We start from the raw sequence: 19909 nt of genomic DNA on the forward strand, positions 1-19909 counted from the left end.
TGTGAATTTACACGTTTGTCTGTGTGTACTTGAGTTTACAGACCTCTGTGTGAATCTATACATCTGTCTTTTACAAGTTGAGTCAACAGACCTCTGTGTGACTCCACACGTCTGTCTGTGCAACTTGAGTTTGCAAAACCTCTGTGTGAATCTTCACGTCTGTCTGTGCAACTTGAGTTTACAGACCTCTGTTTGAATCTACACGTCTGTCTGTGCAAATTTAGTTTACAGACCTTTGTGTGAATTTACACGTCTGTCTGTGTGTACTTGAGTTTACAGACCTCTGTGTGAATCAACACGTCTGTCTGAGCAACTTAAGTCTACAGACCTCTGTGTGAATCTACACGTCTATCTGTGTGTACTTGAGTTTACAGACGTCTGTGTGAAGGTACACGTCTGTCTCTGCCACTTGAGTCTACAGACCTTTGTGTGAATCTATGTCTGTCTGTGTGTACTTGAGTCTGCAGACCTCTGTGTGAATCTACACGTCTGTCTGTGCAACTTGAGTCTACAGACCTCTGTGTGAATCTACACGTCTGTCTGTGCAACTTTGAGTCTACAGACCTCTGTGTGAATCTATACGTCTGTCTGTGCAACTTGAGTCTACAGACCTCTGTGTGAATCTACACGTCTGTCTGTGCAACTTGAGTCTACAGACCTCTGTGTGAATCTACACGTCTGTCTGTGTGTACTTGAGTTTACAGACCTCTGTGTGAATCTATACGTCTGTCTGTGCAACTTGAGTCTACAGACCTCTGTGTGAATCTACACGTCTGTCTGTGCAACTTGAGTCTACAGACCTCTGTGTGAATCTACACGTCTGCCTGTGCAAGTTGAGTCTACAGACTTCTGTGTGAATCTACACGTCTATCTGTGTGTACTTGAGTTTACAGACCTCTGTGTGAAGGTACACGTCTGTCTCTGCCACTTGAGTCTACAGACCTTTGTGTGAATCTATGTCTGTCTGTGTGTACTTGAGTCTGCAGACCTCTGTGTGAATCTACACGTCTGTCTGTGCAACTTGAGTCTACAGACCTCTGTGTGAATCTACACGTCTGTCTGTGCAACTTTGAGTCTACAGACCTCTGTGTAAATCTACACGTCTGTCTGTGCAACTTGAGTTTACAGACCTCTGTGTGAATCTACACGTCTGTCTGTGCAACTTGAGTTTACAGACCTCTGTGTGAATATACACGTCTGTCCGTGTGGACTTGAGTTTACAGACCTCTGTGTGAATCAACACGTCTTTCTGAGCAACTTGAGTTTACAGACCTCTGAATGAATCTATACGTCTCTCTGTGCAACTTGAGTCTACAGACCTGTGTGAATCTACACGTCTATCTGTGTGTACTTGAGTTTACAGACCTCTGTGTGAATCTCTACGTCTGTCTGAGCAACTTGAGTCTACAGACCTCTGTGTTGTTAATCTATACGTCTGTCTGAGCAACTTGAGTTTACAGAACTCTGTGTGAATCTATACGTCTGTCTTTTACAACTTGAGTCAACAGACCTCTGTTTGAATCCCCACGTCTGTCTGTGCAACTTGAGTTTACAAAACCTCTGTGTGAATCTACACGTCTGTCTGTGCAACTTGAGTTTACAGACCTCTGTGTGAATCTACACGTCTTTCTGTGCAAATTTAGTTTACAGACCTCTGTGTGAATTTACACGTTTGTCTGTGTGTACTTGAGTTTACAGACCTCTGTGTGAATCTATACATCTGTCTTTTACAAGTTGAGTCAACAGACCTCTGTGTGACTCCACACGTCTGTCTGTGCAACTTGAGTTTGCAAAACCTCTGTGTGAATCTTCACGTCTGTCTGTGCAACTTGAGTTTACAGACCTCTGTTTGAATCTACACGTCTGTCTGTGCAAATTTAGTTTACAGACCTTTGTGTGAATTTACACGTCTGTCTGTGTGTACTTGAGTTTACAGACCTCTGTGTGAATCAACACGTCTGTCTGAGCAACTTAAGTCTACAGACCTCTGTGTGAATCTACACGTCTATCTGTGTGTACTTGAGTTTACAGACGTCTGTGTGAAGGTACACGTCTGTCTCTGCCACTTGAGTCTACAGACCTTTGTGTGAATCTATGTCTGTCTGTGTGTACTTGAGTCTGCAGACCTCTGTGTGAATCTACACGTCTGTCTGTGCAACTTGAGTCTACAGACCTCTGTGTGAATCTACACGTCTGTCTGTGCAACTTTGAGTCTACAGACCTCTGTGTAAATCTACACGTCTGTCTGTGCAACTTGAGTTTACAGACCTCTGTGTGAATCAACACGTCTTTCTGAGCAACTTGAGTTTACAGACCTCTGAATGAATCTATACGTCTCTCTGTGCAACTTGAGTCTACAGACCTGTGTGAATCTACACGTCTATCTGTGTGTACTTGAGTTTACAGACCTCTGTGTGAATCTCTACGTCTGTCTGAGCAACTTTAGTCTACAGACCTCTGTGTTGTTAATCTATACGTCTGTCTGAGCAACTTGAGTTTACAGACCTCTGTGTGAATCTATACGTCTGTCTGACCAACTTGAGTCTACAGACCTCTGTGTTGTTAATCTATACGTCTGTCTGAGCAACTTGAGTTTACAGACCTCTGTGTGAATCTATACGTCTGTCTTTTACAACTTGACTCAACAGACCCCTGTGTGAATCCACACGTCTGTCTGTGCTTCTTGAGTTTACAAAACCTCTGTGTGAATCTACACGTCTGTCTGTGCAACTTGAGTTTACAGACCTCTGTGTGAATCTACACGTCTGTCTGTGCAAATTTAGTTTACAGACCTCTGTGTGAATTTACACGTCTGTCTGTGTGTACTTGAGTTTACAGACCTCTGTGTGAATCAACACGTCTGTCTGAGCAACTTAAGTCTACAGACCTCTGTGTGAATCTACACGTCTATCTGTGTGTACTTGAGTTTACAGACCTCTGTGTGAAGGTACACGTCTGTCTCTGCCACTTGAGTCTACAGACCTTTGTGTGAATCTATGTCTGTCTGTGTGTACTTGAGTCTGCAGACCTCTGTGTGAATCTACACGTCTGTCTGTGCAACTTGAGTCTACAGACCTCTGTGTGAATCTACACGTCTGTCTGTGCAACTTTGAGTCTACAGACATCTGTGTAAATCTACACGTCTGTCTGTGCAACTTGAGTTTACAGACCTCTGTGTGAATCTCTACGTCTGTCTGAGCAACTTGAGTCTACAGACCTCTGTGTTGTTAATCTATACGTCTGTCTGAGCAACTTGAGTTTACAGAACTCTGTGTGAATCTATACGTCTGTCTTTTACAACTTGAGTCAACAGACCCCTGTGTGAATCCACACGTCTGTCTGTGCTTCTTGAGTTTACAAAACCTCTGTGTGAATCTACACGTCTGTCTGTGCAACTTGAGTTTACAGACCTCTGTGTGAATTTACACGTCTGTCTGTGTGTACTTGAGTTTACAGACCTCTGTGTGAATCTATACATCTGTCTTTTACAAGTTGAGTCAACAGACCTCTGTGTGAATCCACACGTCTGTCTGTGCAACTTGAGTTTACAAAACCTCTGTGTGAATCTACACGTCTGTCTGTGCAACTTGAGTTTACAGACCTCTGTGTGAATCTACGCGTCTGTCTTTGTGTACTTGAGTTTACAGATGTCTGTGTGAATCAACACGTCTGTCTGAGCAACTTAAGTCTACAGACCTCTGTGTGAATCTACACGTCTGTCTGTGTGTACTTGAGTCTGCAGACCTCTGTGTGAATCTACACGTCTGTCTGTGCAACTTGAGTCTACAGACCTCTGTGTGAATCTACACGTCTATCTGAGCAACTTGAGTTTACAGACCTCTGTGTTGTTTATCCATACGTCTATCTGATCAATTTGAGTTTACAGACCTCTGTGTGAATCTATACGTCTCTCTGTGCAACTTGAGTCTACAGACCTCTGTGTGAATCTACACGTCTGCCTGTGCAAGTTGAGTCTACAGACTTCTGTGTGAATCTACACGTCTATCTGTGTACTTGAGTTTACAGACCTCTGTGTGAAGGTACACGTCTGTCTCTGCCACTTGAGTCTACAGACATTTGTGTGAATCTATGTCTGTCTGTGTGTACTTGAGTCTGCAGACCTCTGTGTGAATCTACACGTCTGTCTGTGCAACTTGAGTCTACAGACCTCTGTGTGAATCTACACGTCTGTCTGTGCAACTTTGAGTCTACAGACCTCTGTGTAAATCTACACGTCTGTCTGTGCAACTTGAGTTTACAGACCTCTGTGTGAATCTACACGTCTGTCTGTGCAACTTGAGTTTACAGACCTCTGTGTGAATCTACACGTCTGTCTGTGTGGACTTGAGTTTACAGACCTCTGTGTGAATCAACACGTCTTTCTGAGCAACTTGAGTTTACAGACCTCTGAATGAATCTATATGTCTGTCTGTGCAACTTTGAGTCTACAGACCTCTGTGTAAATCTGCACGTCTATCTGTGTGTACTTGAGTTTACAGACCTCTATGTGAATCTCTACGTCTGTCTGAGCAACTTGAGTCTACAGACCTCTGTGTTGTTAATCTATACGTCTGTCTGAGCAACTTGAGTTTATAGACCTCTGTGTGAATCTATACGTCTGTCTTTTACAACTTGAGTCAACAGATCTCTGTGTGAATCCACACGTCTGTCTGTGCAACTTGAGTTTACAAAACCTCTGTGTGAATCTACACGTCTGTCTGTGCAACTTGAGTTTACAGACCTCTGTGTGAATCTACACGTCTTTCTGTGCAAATTTAGTTTACAGACCTCTGTGTGAATTTACACGTTTGTCTGTGTGTACTTGAGTTTACAGACCTCTGTGTGAATCTATACATCTGTCTTTTACAAGTTGAGTCAACAGACCTCTGTGTGACTCCACACGTCTGTCTGTGCAACTTGAGTTTGCAAAACCTCTGTGTGAATCTTCACGTCTGTCTGTGCAACTTGAGTTTACAGACCTCTGTTTGAATCTACACGTCTGTCTGTGCAAATTTAGTTTACAGACCTTTGTGTGAATTTACACGTCTGTCTGTGTGTACTTGAGTTTACAGACCTCTGTGTGAATCAACACGTCTGTCTGAGCAACTTAAGTCTACAGACCTCTGTGTGAATCTACACGTCTATCTGTGTGTACTTGAGTTTACAGACGTCTGTGTGAAGGTACACGTCTGTCTCTGCCACTTGAGTCTACAGACCTTTGTGTGAATCTATGTCTGTCTGTGTGTACTTGAGTCTGCAGACCTCTGTGTGAATCTACACGTCTGTCTGTGCAACTTGAGTCTACAGACCTCTGTGTGAATCTACACGTCTGTCTGTGCAACTTTGAGTCTACAGACCTCTGTGTAAATCTACACGTCTGTCTGTGCAACTTGAGTTTACAGACCTCTGTGTGAATCAACACGTCTTTCTGAGCAACTTGAGTTTACAGACCTCTGAATGAATCTATACGTCTCTCTGTGCAACTTGAGTCTACAGACCTGTGTGAATCTACACGTCTATCTGTGTGTACTTGAGTTTACAGACCTCTGTGTGAATCTCTACGTCTGTCTGAGCAACTTGAGTCTACAGACCTCTGTGTTGTTAATCTATACGTCTGTCTGAGCAACTTGAGTTTACAGACCTCTGTGTGAATCTATACGTCTGTCTGACCAACTTGAGTCTACAGACCTCTGTGTTGTTAATCTATACGTCTGTCTGAGCAACTTGAGTTTACAGACCTCTGTGTGAATCTATACGTCTGTCTTTTACAACTTGACTCAACAGACCCCTGTGTGAATCCACACGTCTGTCTGTGCTTCTTGAGTTTACAAAACCTCTGTGTGAATCTACACGTCTGTCTGTGCAACTTGAGTTTACAGACCTCTGTGTGAATCTACACGTCTGTCTGTGCAAATTTAGTTTACAGACCTCTGTGTGAATTTACACGTCTGTCTGTGTGTACTTGAGTTTACAGACCTCTGTGTGAATCAACACGTCTGTCTGAGCAACTTAAGTCTACAGACCTCTGTGTGAATCTAGACGTCTATCTGTGTGTACTTGAGTTTACAGACCTCTGTGTGAAGGTACACGTCTGTCTCTGCCACTTGAGTCTACAGACCTTTGTGTGAATCTATGTCTGTCTGTGTGTACTTGAGTCTGCAGACCTCTGTGTGAATCTACACGTCTGTCTGTGCAACTTGAGTCTACAGACCTCTGTGTGAATCTACACGTCTGTCTGTGCAACTTTGAGTCTACAGACATCTGTGTAAATCTACACGTCTGTCTGTGCAACTTGAGTTTACAGACCTCTGTGTGAATCTCTACGTCTGTCTGAGCAACTTGAGTCTACAGACCTCTGTGTTGTTAATCTATACGTCTGTCTGAGCAACTTGAGTTTACAGAACTCTGTGTGAATCTATACGTCTGTCTTTTACAACTTGAGTCAACAGACCCCTGTGTGAATCCACACGTCTGTCTGTGCTTCTTGAGTTTACAAAACCTCTGTGTGAATCTACACGTCTGTCTGTGCAACTTGAGTTTACAGACCTCTGTGTGAATTTACACGTCTGTCTGTGTGTACTTGAGTTTACAGACCTCTGTGTGAATCTATACATCTGTCTTTTACAAGTTGAGTCAACAGACCTCTGTGTGAATCCACACGTCTGTCTGTGCAACTTGAGTTTACAAAACCTCTGTGTGAATCTACACGTCTGTCTGTGCAACTTGAGTTTACAGACCTCTGTGTGAATCTACACGTCTGTCTTTGTGTACTTGAGTTTACAGATGTCTGTGTGAATCAACACGTCTGTCTGAGCAACTTAAGTCTACAGACCTCTGTGTGAATCTACACGTCTGTCTGTGTGTACTTGAGTCTGCAGACCTCTGTGTGAATCTACACGTCTGTCTGTGCAACTTGAGTCTACAGACCTCTGTGTGAATCTACACGTCTGTCTGTGCAACTTGAGTCTACAGACGTCTGTGTTGTTTATCTATACGTTTGTCTGAGCAACTTGAGTTTACAGACCTCTGTGTGAATCTATACGTCTGTCTGTGCAACTTGAGTTTACAGACCTCTGTGTGAATCTACACGTCTGTCTGTGCAACTTGAGTTTACAGACCTCTGTGTGAATCTACACGTCTGCCTGTGCAACTTTAGTTTACAGACCTCTGTGTGAATCTACACGTCTGTCTGTGTGTACTTGAGTTTACAGACCTCTGTGTGAATCTATACGTCTGTCTGTGCAACTTGAGTCTACAGACCTCTGTGTGAATCTACACGTCTGTCTGTGCAAGTTGAGTCTACAGACCTCTGTGTGAATCTACACGTCTGCCTGTGCAAGTTGAGTCTACAGACTTCTGTGTGAATCTACACGTCTATCTGTGTGTACTTGAGTTTACAGACCTCTGTGTGAAGGTACACGTCTGTCTCTGCCACTTGAGTCTACAGACCTTTGTGTGAATCTATGTCTGTCTGTGTGTACTTGAGTCTGCAGACCTCTGTGTGAATCTACACGTCTGTCTGTGCAACTTGAGTCTACAGACCTCTGTGTGAATCTACACGTCTGTCTGTGCAACTTTGAGTCTACAGACCTCTGTGTAAATCTACACGTCTGTCTGTGCAACTTGAGTTTACAGACCTCTGTGTGAATCTACACGTCTGTCTGTGCAACTTGAGTTTACAGACCTCTGTGTGAATATACACGTCTGTCCGTGTGGACTTGAGTTTACAGACCTCTGTGTGAATCAACACGTCTTTCTGAGCAACTTGAGTTTACAGACCTCTGAATGAATCTATACGTCTCTCTGTGCAACTTGAGTCTACAGACCTGTGTGAATCTACACGTCTATCTGTGTGTACTTGAGTTTACAGACCTCTGTGTGAATCTCTACGTCTGTCTGAGCAACTTGAGTCTACAGACCTCTGTGTTGTTAATCTATACGTCTGTCTGAGCAACTTGAGTTTACAGAACTCTGTGTGAATCTATACGTCTGTCTTTTACAACTTGAGTCAACAGACCTCTGTGTGAATCCCCACGTCTGTCTGTGCAACTTGAGTTTACAAAACCTCTGTGTGAATCTACACGTCTGTCTGTGCAACTTGAGTTTACAGACCTCTGTGTGAATCTACACGTCTTTCTGTGCAAATTTAGTTTACAGACCTCTGTGTGAATTTACACGTTTGTCTGTGTGTACTTGAGTTCACAGACCTCTGTGTGAATCTATACATCTGTCTTTTACAAGTTGAGTCAACAGACCTCTGTGTGACTCCACACGTCTGTCTGTGCAACTTGAGTTTACAAAACCTCTGTGTGAATCTACACGTCTGTCTGTGCAACTTGAGTTTACAGACCTCTGTGTGAATCTACACGTCTGTCTGTGCAAATTTAGTTTACAGACCTCTGTGTGAATTTACACGTCTGTCTGTGTGTACTTGAGTTTACAGACCTCTGTGTGAATCAACACGTCTGTCTGAGCAACTTAAGTCTACAGACCTCTGTGTGAATCTACACGTCTGTCTGTGTGTACTTGAGTCTGCAGACCTCTGTGTGAATCTACACGTCTGTCTGTGCAACTTGAGTCTACAGACCTCTGTGTGAATCTACACGTCTGTCTGTGCAACTTGAGTCTACAGACGTCTGTGTTGTTTATCTATACGTCTGTCTGTGCAACTTGAGTTTACAGACCTCTGTGTGAATCTACACGTCTGTCTGTGCAACTTGAGTTTACAGACCTCTGTGTGAATCTACACGTCTGTCTGTGCAACTTGAGTCTACAGACCTGTGTGAATCTACACGTCTATCTGTGTGTACTTGAGTTTACAGACCTCTATGTGAATCTCTACGTCTGTCTGAGCAACTTGAGTCTACAGACCTCTGTGTTGTTAATCTATACGTCTGTCTGAGCAACTTGAGTTTACAGACCTCTGTGTGAATCTATACGTCTGTCTTTTACAACTTGAGTCAACAGACCTCTGTGTGAATCCACATGTCTGTCTGTGCAACTTGAGTTTACAAAACCTCTGTGTGAATCTACACGTCTGTCTGTGCAACTTGAGTTTACAGACCTCTGTGTGAATCTACACGTCTTTCTGTGCAAATTTAGTTTACAGACCTCTGTGTGAATTTACACGTTTGTCTGTGTGTACTTGAGTTTACAGACCTCTGTGTGAATCTATACATCTGTCTTTTACAAGTTGAGTCAACAGACCTCTGTGTGACTCCACACGTCTGTCTGTGCAACTTGAGTTTGCAAAACCTCTGTGTGAATCTACACGTCTGTCTGTGCAACTTGAGTTTACAGACCTCTGTGTGAATCTACACGTCTGTCTGTGCAAATTTAGTTTACAGACCTCTGTGTGAATCTACACGTCTATCTGTGTGTACTTGAGTTTACAGACGTCTGTGTGAAGGTACACGTCTGTCTCTGCCACTTGAGTCTACAAACCTTTGTGTGAATCTATGTCTGTCTGTGTGTACTTGAGTCTGCAGACCTCTGTGTGAATCTACACGTCTGTCTGTGCAACTTGAGTCTACAGACCTCTGTGTGAATCTACACGTCTGTCTGTGCAACTTTGAGTCTACAGACCTCTGTGTAAATCTACACGTCTGTCTGTGCAACTTGAGTTTAGAGACCTCTGTGTGAATCAACACGTCTTTCTGAGCAACTTGAGTTTACAGACCTCTTAATGAATCTATACGTCTCTCTGTGCAACTTGAGTCTACAGACCTGTGTGAATCTACACGTCTATCTGTGTGTACTTGAGTTTACAGACCTCTGTGTGAATCTCTACGTCTGTCTGAGCAACTTGAGTCTACAGACCTCTGTGTTGTTAATCTATACGTCTGTCTGAGCAACTTGAGTTTACAGACCTCTGTGTGAATCTATACGTCTGTCTGAGAAACTTGAGTCTACAGACCTCTGTGTTGTTAATCTATACGTCTGTCTGAGCAACTTGAGTTTACAGACCTCTGTGTGAATCTATACGTCTGTCTTTTACAACTTGAGTCAACAGACCCCTGTGTGAATCCACACGTCTGTCTGTGCTTCTTGAGTTTACAAAACCTCTGTGTGAATCTACACGTCTGTCTGTGCAACTTGAGTTTACAGACCTCTGTGTGAATCTACACATCTGTCTGTGCAAATTTAGTTTACAGACCTCTGTGTGAATTTACACGTCTGTCTGTGTGTACTTGAGTTTACAGACCTCTGTGTGAATCAACACGTCTGTCTGAGCAACTTAAGTCTACAGACCTCTGTGTGAATCTACACGTCTATCTGTGTGTACTTGAGTTTACAGACCTTTGTGTGAAGGTACACGTCTGTCTCTGCCACTTGAGTCTACAGACCTTTGTGTGAATCTATGTCTGTCTGTGTGTACTTGAGTCTGCAGACCTCTGTGTGAATCTACACGTCTGTCTGTGCAACTTGAGTCTACAGACCTCTGTGTGAATCTACACGTCTGTCTGTGCAACTTTGAGTATACAGACATCTGTGTAAATCTACACGTCTGTCTGTGCAACTTGAGTTTACAGACCTCTGTGTGAATCTACACGTCTGTCTGTGCAAATTTAGTTTACAGACCTCTGTGTGAATTTACACGTCTGTCTGTGTGTACTTGAGTTTACAGACCTCTGTGTGAATCTATACATCTGTCTTTTACAAGTTGAGTCAACAGACCTCTGTGTGAATCCACACGTCTGTCTGTGCAACTTGAGTTTACAAAACCTCTGTGTGAATCTACACGTCTGTCTGTGCAACTTGAGTTTACAGACCTCTGTGTGAATCTACACGTCTGTCTGTGTGTACTTGAGTTTACAGACGTCTGTGTGAATCAACACGTATGTCTGAGCAACTTAAGTCTACAGACCTCTGTGTGAATCTACACGTCTGTCTGTGTGTACTTGAGTCTGCAGACCTCTGTGTGAATCTACACGTCTGTCTGTGCAACTTGAGTCTACAGACCTCTGTGTGAATCTACACGTCTGTCTGTGCAACTTGAGTCTACAGACGTCTGTGTTGTTTATCTATACGTCTGTCTGAGCAACTTGAGTTTACAGACCTCTGTGTGAATCTATACGTCTGTCTGTGCAACTTGAGTTTACAGACCTCTGTGTGAATCTACACGTCTGCCTGTGCAACTTTAGTTTACAGACCTCTGTGTGAATCTATACGTCTGTCTGTGCAACTTGAGTCTACAGACCTCTGTGTGAATCTACACGTCTGTCTGTGCAACTTGAGTCTACAGACCTCTGTGTGAATCTACACGTTTGCCTGTGCAAGTTGAGTCTACAGACTTATGTGTGAATCTACACGTCTATCTGTGTGTACTTGAGTTTACAGACCTCTGTGTGAAGGTACACGTCTGTCTCTGCCACTTGAGTCTACAGACCTTTGTGTGAATCTATGTCTGTCTGTGTGTACTTGAGTCTGCAGACCTCTGTGTGAATCTACACGTCTGTCTCTGCAACTTGAGTCTACAGACCTCTGTGTGAATCAACACGTCTGTCTGAGCAACTTAAGTCTACAGACCTCTGTGTGAATCTACACGTCTGTCTGTGTGTACTTGAGTCTGCAGACCTTTGTGTGAATCAACACGTCTGTCTGAGCAACTTAAGTCTACAGACCTCTGTGTGAATCTACACGTCTGCCTGTGTGTACTTGAGTCTGCAGACCTCTGTGTGAATCTACACGTCTGTCTGTGCAACTTGAGTCTACAGACCTCTGTGTGAATCTACACGTCTGTCTGTGCAACTTGAGTCTACAGACGTCTGTGTTGTTTATCTATACGTCTGTCTGTGCAACTTGAGTTTACAGACCTCTGTGTGAATCTACACGTCTGTCTGTGCAACTTGAGTTTACAGACCTCTGTGTGAATCTACACGTCTGTCTGTGCAACTTGAGTCTACAGACCTGTGTGAATCTACACGTCTATCTGTGTGTACTTGAGTTTACAGACCTCTATGTGAATCTCTACGTCTGTCTGAGCAACTTGAGTCTACAGACCTCTGTGTTGTTAATCTATACGTCTGTCTGAGCAAATTGAGTTTACAGACCTCTGTGTGAATCTATACGTCTGTCTTTTACAACTTGAGTCAACAGACCTCTGTGTGAATCCACATGTCTGTCTGTGCAACTTGAGTTTACAAAACCTCTGTGTGAATCTACACGTCTGTCTGTGCAACTTGAGTTTACAGACCTCTGTGTGAATCTACACGTCTTTCTGTGCAAATTTAGTTTACAGACCTCTGTGTGAATTTACACGTTTGTCTGTGTGTACTTGAGTTTACAGACCTCTGTGTGAATCTATACATCTGTCTTTTACAAGTTGATTCAACAGACCTCTGTGTGACTCCACACGTCTGTCTGTGCAACTTGAGTTTGCAAAACCTCTGTGTGAATCTACACGTCTGTCTGTGCAACTTTAGTTTACAGACCTCTGTGTGAATCTACACGTCTATCTGTGTGTACTTGAGTTTACAGACGTCTGTGTGAAGGTACACGTCTGTCTCTGCCACTTGAGTCTACAAACCTTTGTGTGAATCTATGTCTGTCTGTGTGTACTTGAGTCTGCAGACCTCTGTGTGAATCTACACGTCTGTCTGTGCAACTTGAGTCTACAGACCTCTGTGTGAATCTACACGTCTGTCTGTGCAACTTTGAGTCTACAGACCTCTGTGTAAATCTACACGTCTGTCTGTGCAACTTGAGTTTACAGACCTCTGTGTGAATCAACACGTCTTTCTGAGCAACTTGAGTTTACAGACCTCTTAATGAATCTATACGTCTCTCTGTGCAACTTGAGTCTACAGACCTGTGTGAATCTACACGTCTATCTGTGTGTACTTGAGTTTACAGACCTCTGTGTGAATCTCTACGTCTGTCTGAGCAACTTGAGTCTACAGACCTCTGTGTTGTTAATCTATACGTCTGTCTGAGCAACTTGACTTTACAGACCTCTGTGTGAATCTATACGTCTGTCTGAGCAACTTGAGTCTACAGACCTCTGTGTTGTTAATCTATACGTCTGTCTGAGCAACTTGAGTTTACAGACCTCTGTGTGAATCTATACGTCTGTCTTTTACAACTTGAGTCAACAGACCCCTGTGTGAATCCACACGTCTGTCTGTGCTTCTTGAGTTTACAAAACCTCTGTGTGAATCTACACGTCTGTCTGTGCAACTTGAGTTTACAGACCTCTGTGTGAATCTACACATCTGTCTGTGCAAATTTAGTTTACAAACCTCTGTGTGAATTTACACGTCTGTCTGTGTGTACTTGAGTTTACAGACCTCTGTGTGAATCAACACGTCTGTCTGAGCAACTTAAGTCTACAGACCTCTGTGTGAATCTACACGTCTATCTGTGTGTACTTGAGTTTACAGACCTTTGTGTGAAGGTACACGTCTGTCTTTGCCACTTGAGTCTACAGACCTTTGTGTGAATCTATGTCTGTCTGTGTGTACTTGAGTCTGCAGACCTCTGTGTGAATCTACACGTCTGTCTGTGCAACTTGAGTCTACAGACCTCTGTGTGAATCTACACGTCTGTCTGTGCAACTTTGAGTCTACAGACCTCTGTGTAAATCTACACGTCTGTCTGTGCAACTTGAGTTTACAGACCTCTGTGTGAATCAACACGTCTTTCTGAGCAACTTGAGTTTGCAGACCTCTTAATGAATCTATACGTCTCTCTGTGCAACTTGAGTCTACAGACCTGTGTGAATCTACACGTCTATCTGTGTGTACTTGAGTTTACAGACCTCTGTGTGAATCTCTACGTCTGTCTGAGCAACTTGAGTCTACAGACCTCTGTGTTGTTAATCTATACGTCTGTCTGAGCAACTTGACTTTACAGACCTCTGTGTGAATCTATACGTCTGTCTGAGCAACTTGAGTCTACAGACCTCTGTGTTGTTAATCTATACGTCTGTCTGAGCAACTTGAGTTTACAGACCTCTGTGTGAATCTATACGTCTGTCTTTTACAACTTGAGTCAACAGACCCCTGTGTGAATCCACACGTCTGTCTGTGCTTCTTGAGTTTACAAAACCTCTGTGTGAATCTACACGTCTGTCTGTGCAACTTGAGTTTACAGACCTCTGTGTGAATCTACACATCTGTCTGTGCAAATTTAGTTTACAAACCTCTGTGTGAATTTACACGTCTGTCTGTGTGTACTTGAGTTTACAGACCTCTGTGTGAATCAACACGTCTGTCTGAGCAACTTAAGTCTACAGACCTCTGTGTGAATCTACACGTCTATCTGTGTGTACTTGAGTTTACAGACCTTTGTGTGAAGGTACACGTCTGTCTTTGCCACTTGAGTCTACAGACCTTTGTGTGAATCTATGTCTGTCTGTGTGTACTTGAGTCTGCAGACCTCTGTGTGAATCTACACGTCTGTCTGTGCAACTTGAGTCTACAGACCTCTGTGTGAATCTACACGTCTGTCTGTGCAACTTTGAGTATACAGACATCTGTGTAAATCTACACGTCTGTCTGTGCAACTTGAGTTTACAGACCTCTGTGTGAATCTACACGTCTGTCTGTGCAAATTTAGTTTACAGACCTCTGTGTGAATTTACACGTCTGTCTGTGTGTACTTGAGTTTACAGACCTCTGTGTGAATCTATACATCTGTCTTTTACAAGTTGAGTCAACAGACCTCTGTGTGAATCCACACGTCTGTCTGTGCAACTTGAGTTTACAAAACCTCTGTGTGAATCTACACGTCTGTCTGTGCAACTTGAGTTTACAGACCTCTGTGTGAATCTACACGTCTGTCTGTGTGTACTTGAGTTTACAGACGTCTGTGTGAATCAACACGTATGTCTGAGCAACTTAAGTCTACAGACCTCTGTGTGAATCTACACGTCTGTCTGTGTGTACTTGAGTCTGCAGACCTCTGTGTGAATCTACACGTCTGTCTGTGCAACTTGAGTCTACAGACCTATGTGTGAATCTACACGTCTGTCTGTGCAACTTGAGTCTACAGACGTCTGTGTTGTTTATCTATACGTCTGTCTGAGCAACTTGAGTTTACAGACCTCTGTGTGAATCTATACGTCTGTCTGTGCAACTTGAGTTTACAGACCTCTGTGTGAATCTACACGTCTGTCTGTGCAACTTGAGTTTACAGACCTCTGTGTGAATCTACACGTCTGCCTGTGCAACTTTAGTTTACAGACCTCTGTGTGAATCTACACGTCTGTCTGTGTGTACTTGAGTTTACAGACCTCTGTGTGAATCTATACGTCTGTCTGTGCAACTTGAGTCTACAGACCTCTGTGTGAATCTACACGTCTGTCTGTGCAACTTGAGTCTACAGACCTCTGTGTGAATCTACACGTTTGCCTGTGCAAGTTGAGTCTACAGACTTATGTGTGAATCTACACGTCTATCTGTGTGTACTTGAGTTTACAGACCTCTGTGTGAAGGTACACGTCTGTCTCTGCCACTTGAGTCTACAGACCTTTGTGTGAATCTATGTCTGTCTGTGTGTACTTGAGTCTGCAGACCTCTGTGTGAATCTACACGTCTGTCTCTGCAACTTGAGTCTACAGACCTCTGTGTGAATATACACGTCTGTCTGTGCAACTTTGAGTCTACAGACCTCTGTGTAAATCTACACGTCTGTCTGTGCAACTTGAGTTTACAGACCTCTGTGTGAATCTACACGTCTGTCTGTGCAACTTGAGTTTACAGACCTCTGTGTGAATCTACACGTCTGTCCGTGTGGACTTGAGTTTACAGACCTCTGTGTGAATCAATACGTCTTTCTGAGCAACTTGAGTTTACAGACCTCTGAATGAATCTATACGTCTCTCTGTGCAACTTGAGTCTACAGACCTGTGTTAATCTACACGTCTATCTGTGTGTACTTGAGTTTACAGACGTCTGTGTGAATCTCTACGTCTGTCTGAGCAACTTGAGTCTACAGACCTCTGTGTTGTTAATCTATACGTCTGTCTGAGCAACTTGAGTTTACAGAACTCTGTGTGAATCTATACGTCTGTCTTTTAGAACTTGAGTCAACAGACCTCTGTGTGAATCCCCACGTCTGTCTGTGCAACTTGAGTTTACAAAACCTCTGTGTGAATCTACACGTCTGTCTGTGCAACTTGAGTTTACAGACCTCTGTGTGAATCTACACGTCTTTCTGTGCAAATTTAGTTTACAGACTTCTGTGTGAATTTACACGTTTGTCTGTGCGTACTTGAGTTTACAGACCTCTGTGTGAATCTATACATCTGTCTTTTACAAGTTGAGTCAACAGACCTCTGTGTGACTCCACACGTCTGTCTGTGCAACTTGAGTTTACAAAACCTCTGTGTGAATCTACACGTCTGTCTGTGCAACTTGAGTTTACAGACCTCTGTGTGAATCTACACGTCTGTCTGTGCAAATTTAGTTTACAGACCTCTGTGTGAATTTACACGTCTGTCTGTGTGTACTTGAGTTTACAGACTTCTGTGTGAATCAACACGTCTGTCTGAGCAACTTAAGTCTACAGACCTCTGTGTGAATCTACACGTCTGTCTGTGTGTACTTGAGTCTGCAGACCTCTGTGTGAATCTACACGTCTGTCTGTGCAACTTGAGTCTACAGACCTCGGTGTGAATCTACACGTATGTCTGTGCAACTTGAGTCTACAGACGTCTGTGTTGTTTATCTATACGTCTGTCTGTGCAACTTGAGTTTACAGACCTCTGTGTGAATCTACACGTCTGCCTGTGCAACTTTCGTTTACAGACCTCTGTGTGAATCTACACGTCTGTCTGTGTGTACTTGAGTTTACAGACCTCTGTGTGAATCTATACGTCTGTCTGTGCAACTTGAGTCTACAGACCTCTGTGTGAATCTACACGTCTGTCTGTGCAACTTGAGTCTACAGACCTCTGTGTGAATCTACACGTCTATACGAGCAACTTGAGTTTACAGACCTCTGTGTTGTTTATCCATACGTCTATCTGATCAACTTGAGTTTACAGACCTCTGTGTGAATCTATACGTCTCTCTGTGCAACTTGAGTCTACAGACCTCTGTGTGAATCTACACGTCTGTCTGTGCAAGTTGAGTCTACAGACTTCTGTGTGAATCTACACGTCTATCTGTGTGTACTTGAGTTTACAGACCTCTGTGTGAAGGTACACGTCTGTCTCTGCCACTTGAGTCTACAGACCTTTGTTTGAATCTATGTCTGTCTGTGTGTACTTGAGTCTGCAGACCTCTGTGTGAATCTACACGTCTGTCTGTGCAACTTGAGTCTACAGACCTCTGTGTGAATCTACACGTCTGTCTGTGCAACTTTGAGTCTACAGACCTCTGTGTAAATCTACACGTCTGTCTGTGCAACTTGAGTTTACAGACCTCTGTGTGAATCTACACGTCTGTCTGTGCAACTTGAGTTTACAGACCTCTGCGTGAATCTACACGTCTGTCTGCGTGGACTTGAGTTTACAGACCTCTGTGTGAATGAACACGTCTTTCTGAGCAACTTGAGTTTACAGACCTCTGAATGAATCTATACGTCTCTCTGTGCAACTTGATTCTACAGACCTGTGTGAATCTACACGTCTATCTGTGTGTACTTGAGTTTACAGACCTCTGTGTGAATCAACACGTCTGTCTGAGAAACTTGAGTCAACAGACCTCTGTGTGAATCTACACGTCTGTTTGTGTGTTATTGAGTTTACAGACCTCTGTGTGAATCTACATGTCTGTCTGTGCAACTTTGAGTCTACAGACCTCTGTGTAAATCTACACGTCTGTCTCTGCAACTTGAGTTTACAGACCTCTGTGTGAATCTACACGTCTGTCTGTGCTACTTGAGTTTACAGACCTCTGTGTGAATCTACACGTCTGTCTGTGTGGACTTGAGTTTACAGACCTCTGTGTGAATCAACACGTCTTTCTGAGCAACTTGAGTTTACAGACCTCTGAATGAATCTATACGTCTCTCTGTGCAACTTGAGTCTACAGACCTGTGTGAATCTACACGTCTATCTGTGTGTACTTGAGTTTACAGACCTCTGTGTGAATCAACACGTCTGTCTGAGAAACTTGAGTCAACAGACCTCTGTGTGAATCTACACGTCTGTTTGTGTGTTATTGAGTTTACAGACCTCTGTGTGAATCTACACGTCTGTCTGAGCAACTTGAGTCTACAGACCTCTGTGTGAATCTACACGTCTGTCTGTGCCACTGGAGTCTACAGACCTATGTGTGAATCTATACGTCTGTCAGTGTGTACTTAAGTCTGCAGACCTCTGTGTGAATCTACACGTCTGTCTGTGCAACTTGAGTCTACATACCTCTGTGTGAATCTACACGTCTGTCTGATCAACTTGAGTTTACAGACCTCTGTGTGAATCTACACGTCTGTCTGTGTGGACTTGAGTTTACAGACCTCTGTGTGAATCAACACGTCTTTCTGAGCAACTTGAGTTTACAGACCTCTGAATGAATCTATACGTCTCTCTGAGCAACTTGATTCTACAGACCTGTGTGAATCTACACGTCTATCTGTGTGTACTTGAGTTTACAGACCTCTGTGTGAATCAACACGTCTGTCTGAGAAACTTGAGTCAACAGACCTCTGTGTGAATCTACACGTCTGTTTGTGTGTTATTGAGTTTACAGACCTCTGTGTGAATCTACACGTCTGTCTGAGCAACTTGAGTCTACAGACCTCTGTGTGAATCTACACGTCTGTCTGTGCAACTTTGAGTCTACAGACCTCTGTGTAAATCTACACGTCTGTCTGTGCAACTTGAGTTTACAGATCTCTGTGTGAATCTACACGTCTGTCTGTGCAAGTTGAGTTTACAGACCTCTGTGTGAATCTACACGTCTGTCTGTGTGGACTTGAGTTTACAGACCTCTGTGTGAATCAACACGTCTCTCTGTGCAACTTGATTCTACAGACCTGTGTGAATCTACACGTCTATCTGTGTGTTCTTGAGTTTACAGACCTCTGTGTAAATCAACACGTCTGTCTGAGAAACTTGAGTCAACAGACCACTGTGTGAATCTACACGTCTGTTTGTGTGTTATTGAGTTTACAGACCTCTGTGTGAATCTACACGTCTTTCTGAGCAACTTGAGTCTACAGACCTCTGTGTGAATCTACACGTCTGTCTGTGCCACTGGAGTCTACAGACCTATGTGTGAATCTATACGTCTGTCAGTGTGTACTTAAGTCTGCAGACCTCAGTGTGAATCTACACGTCTGTCTGTGCAACTTGAGTTTACAGACCTCTGTGTGAATGTCTACGTCTGTCTGAGCAACTTGAGTCTACAGACCTCTGTGTTGTTAATCTATACGTCTGTCTGAGCAACTTGAGTTTACAGACCTCTGTGTGAATCTATACGTCTGTCTTTTACAACTTGAGTCAACAGACCTCTGTGTGAATCCACACGTCTGTCTGTGCAACTTGAGTTTACAAAACCTCTGTGTGAATCTACACGTCTGTCTGTGCAACTTGAGTTTACAGAACTCTGTGTGAATCTACACGTCTGTCTGTGCAAATTTAGTTTACAGACCTCTGTGTAAATTTACACGTCTGTCTGTGTGTACTTGAGTTTACAGACCTCTGTGTGAATCTATACATCTGTCTTTTACAAGTTGAGTCAACAGACCTCTGTGTGAATTCACACGTCTGTCTGAGCAACTTAAGTCTACAGACCTCTGTGTGAATCTACACGTCTGTCTGTGTGTACTTGAGTCTGCAGACCTCTGTGTGAATCTACACGTCTGTCTGTGCAACTTGAGTCTACAGACCTCTGTGTGAATCTACACGTCTGTCTGTGCAACTTGAGTCTACAGACGTCTGTGTTGTTTATTTATACGTCTGTCTGAGCAACTTGAGTTTACACACCTCTGTGTGAATCTATACGTCTGTCTGTGC

This window comes from Petromyzon marinus, chromosome 2 (genome assembly GCF_048934315.1).
Source record: "Petromyzon marinus isolate PM22_M1 ecotype Great Lakes invasive population chromosome 2, UKy_Petmar_22M1.pri1.0, whole genome shotgun sequence".
NCBI lineage: Eukaryota > Metazoa > Chordata > Hyperoartia > Petromyzontiformes > Petromyzontidae > Petromyzon > Petromyzon marinus.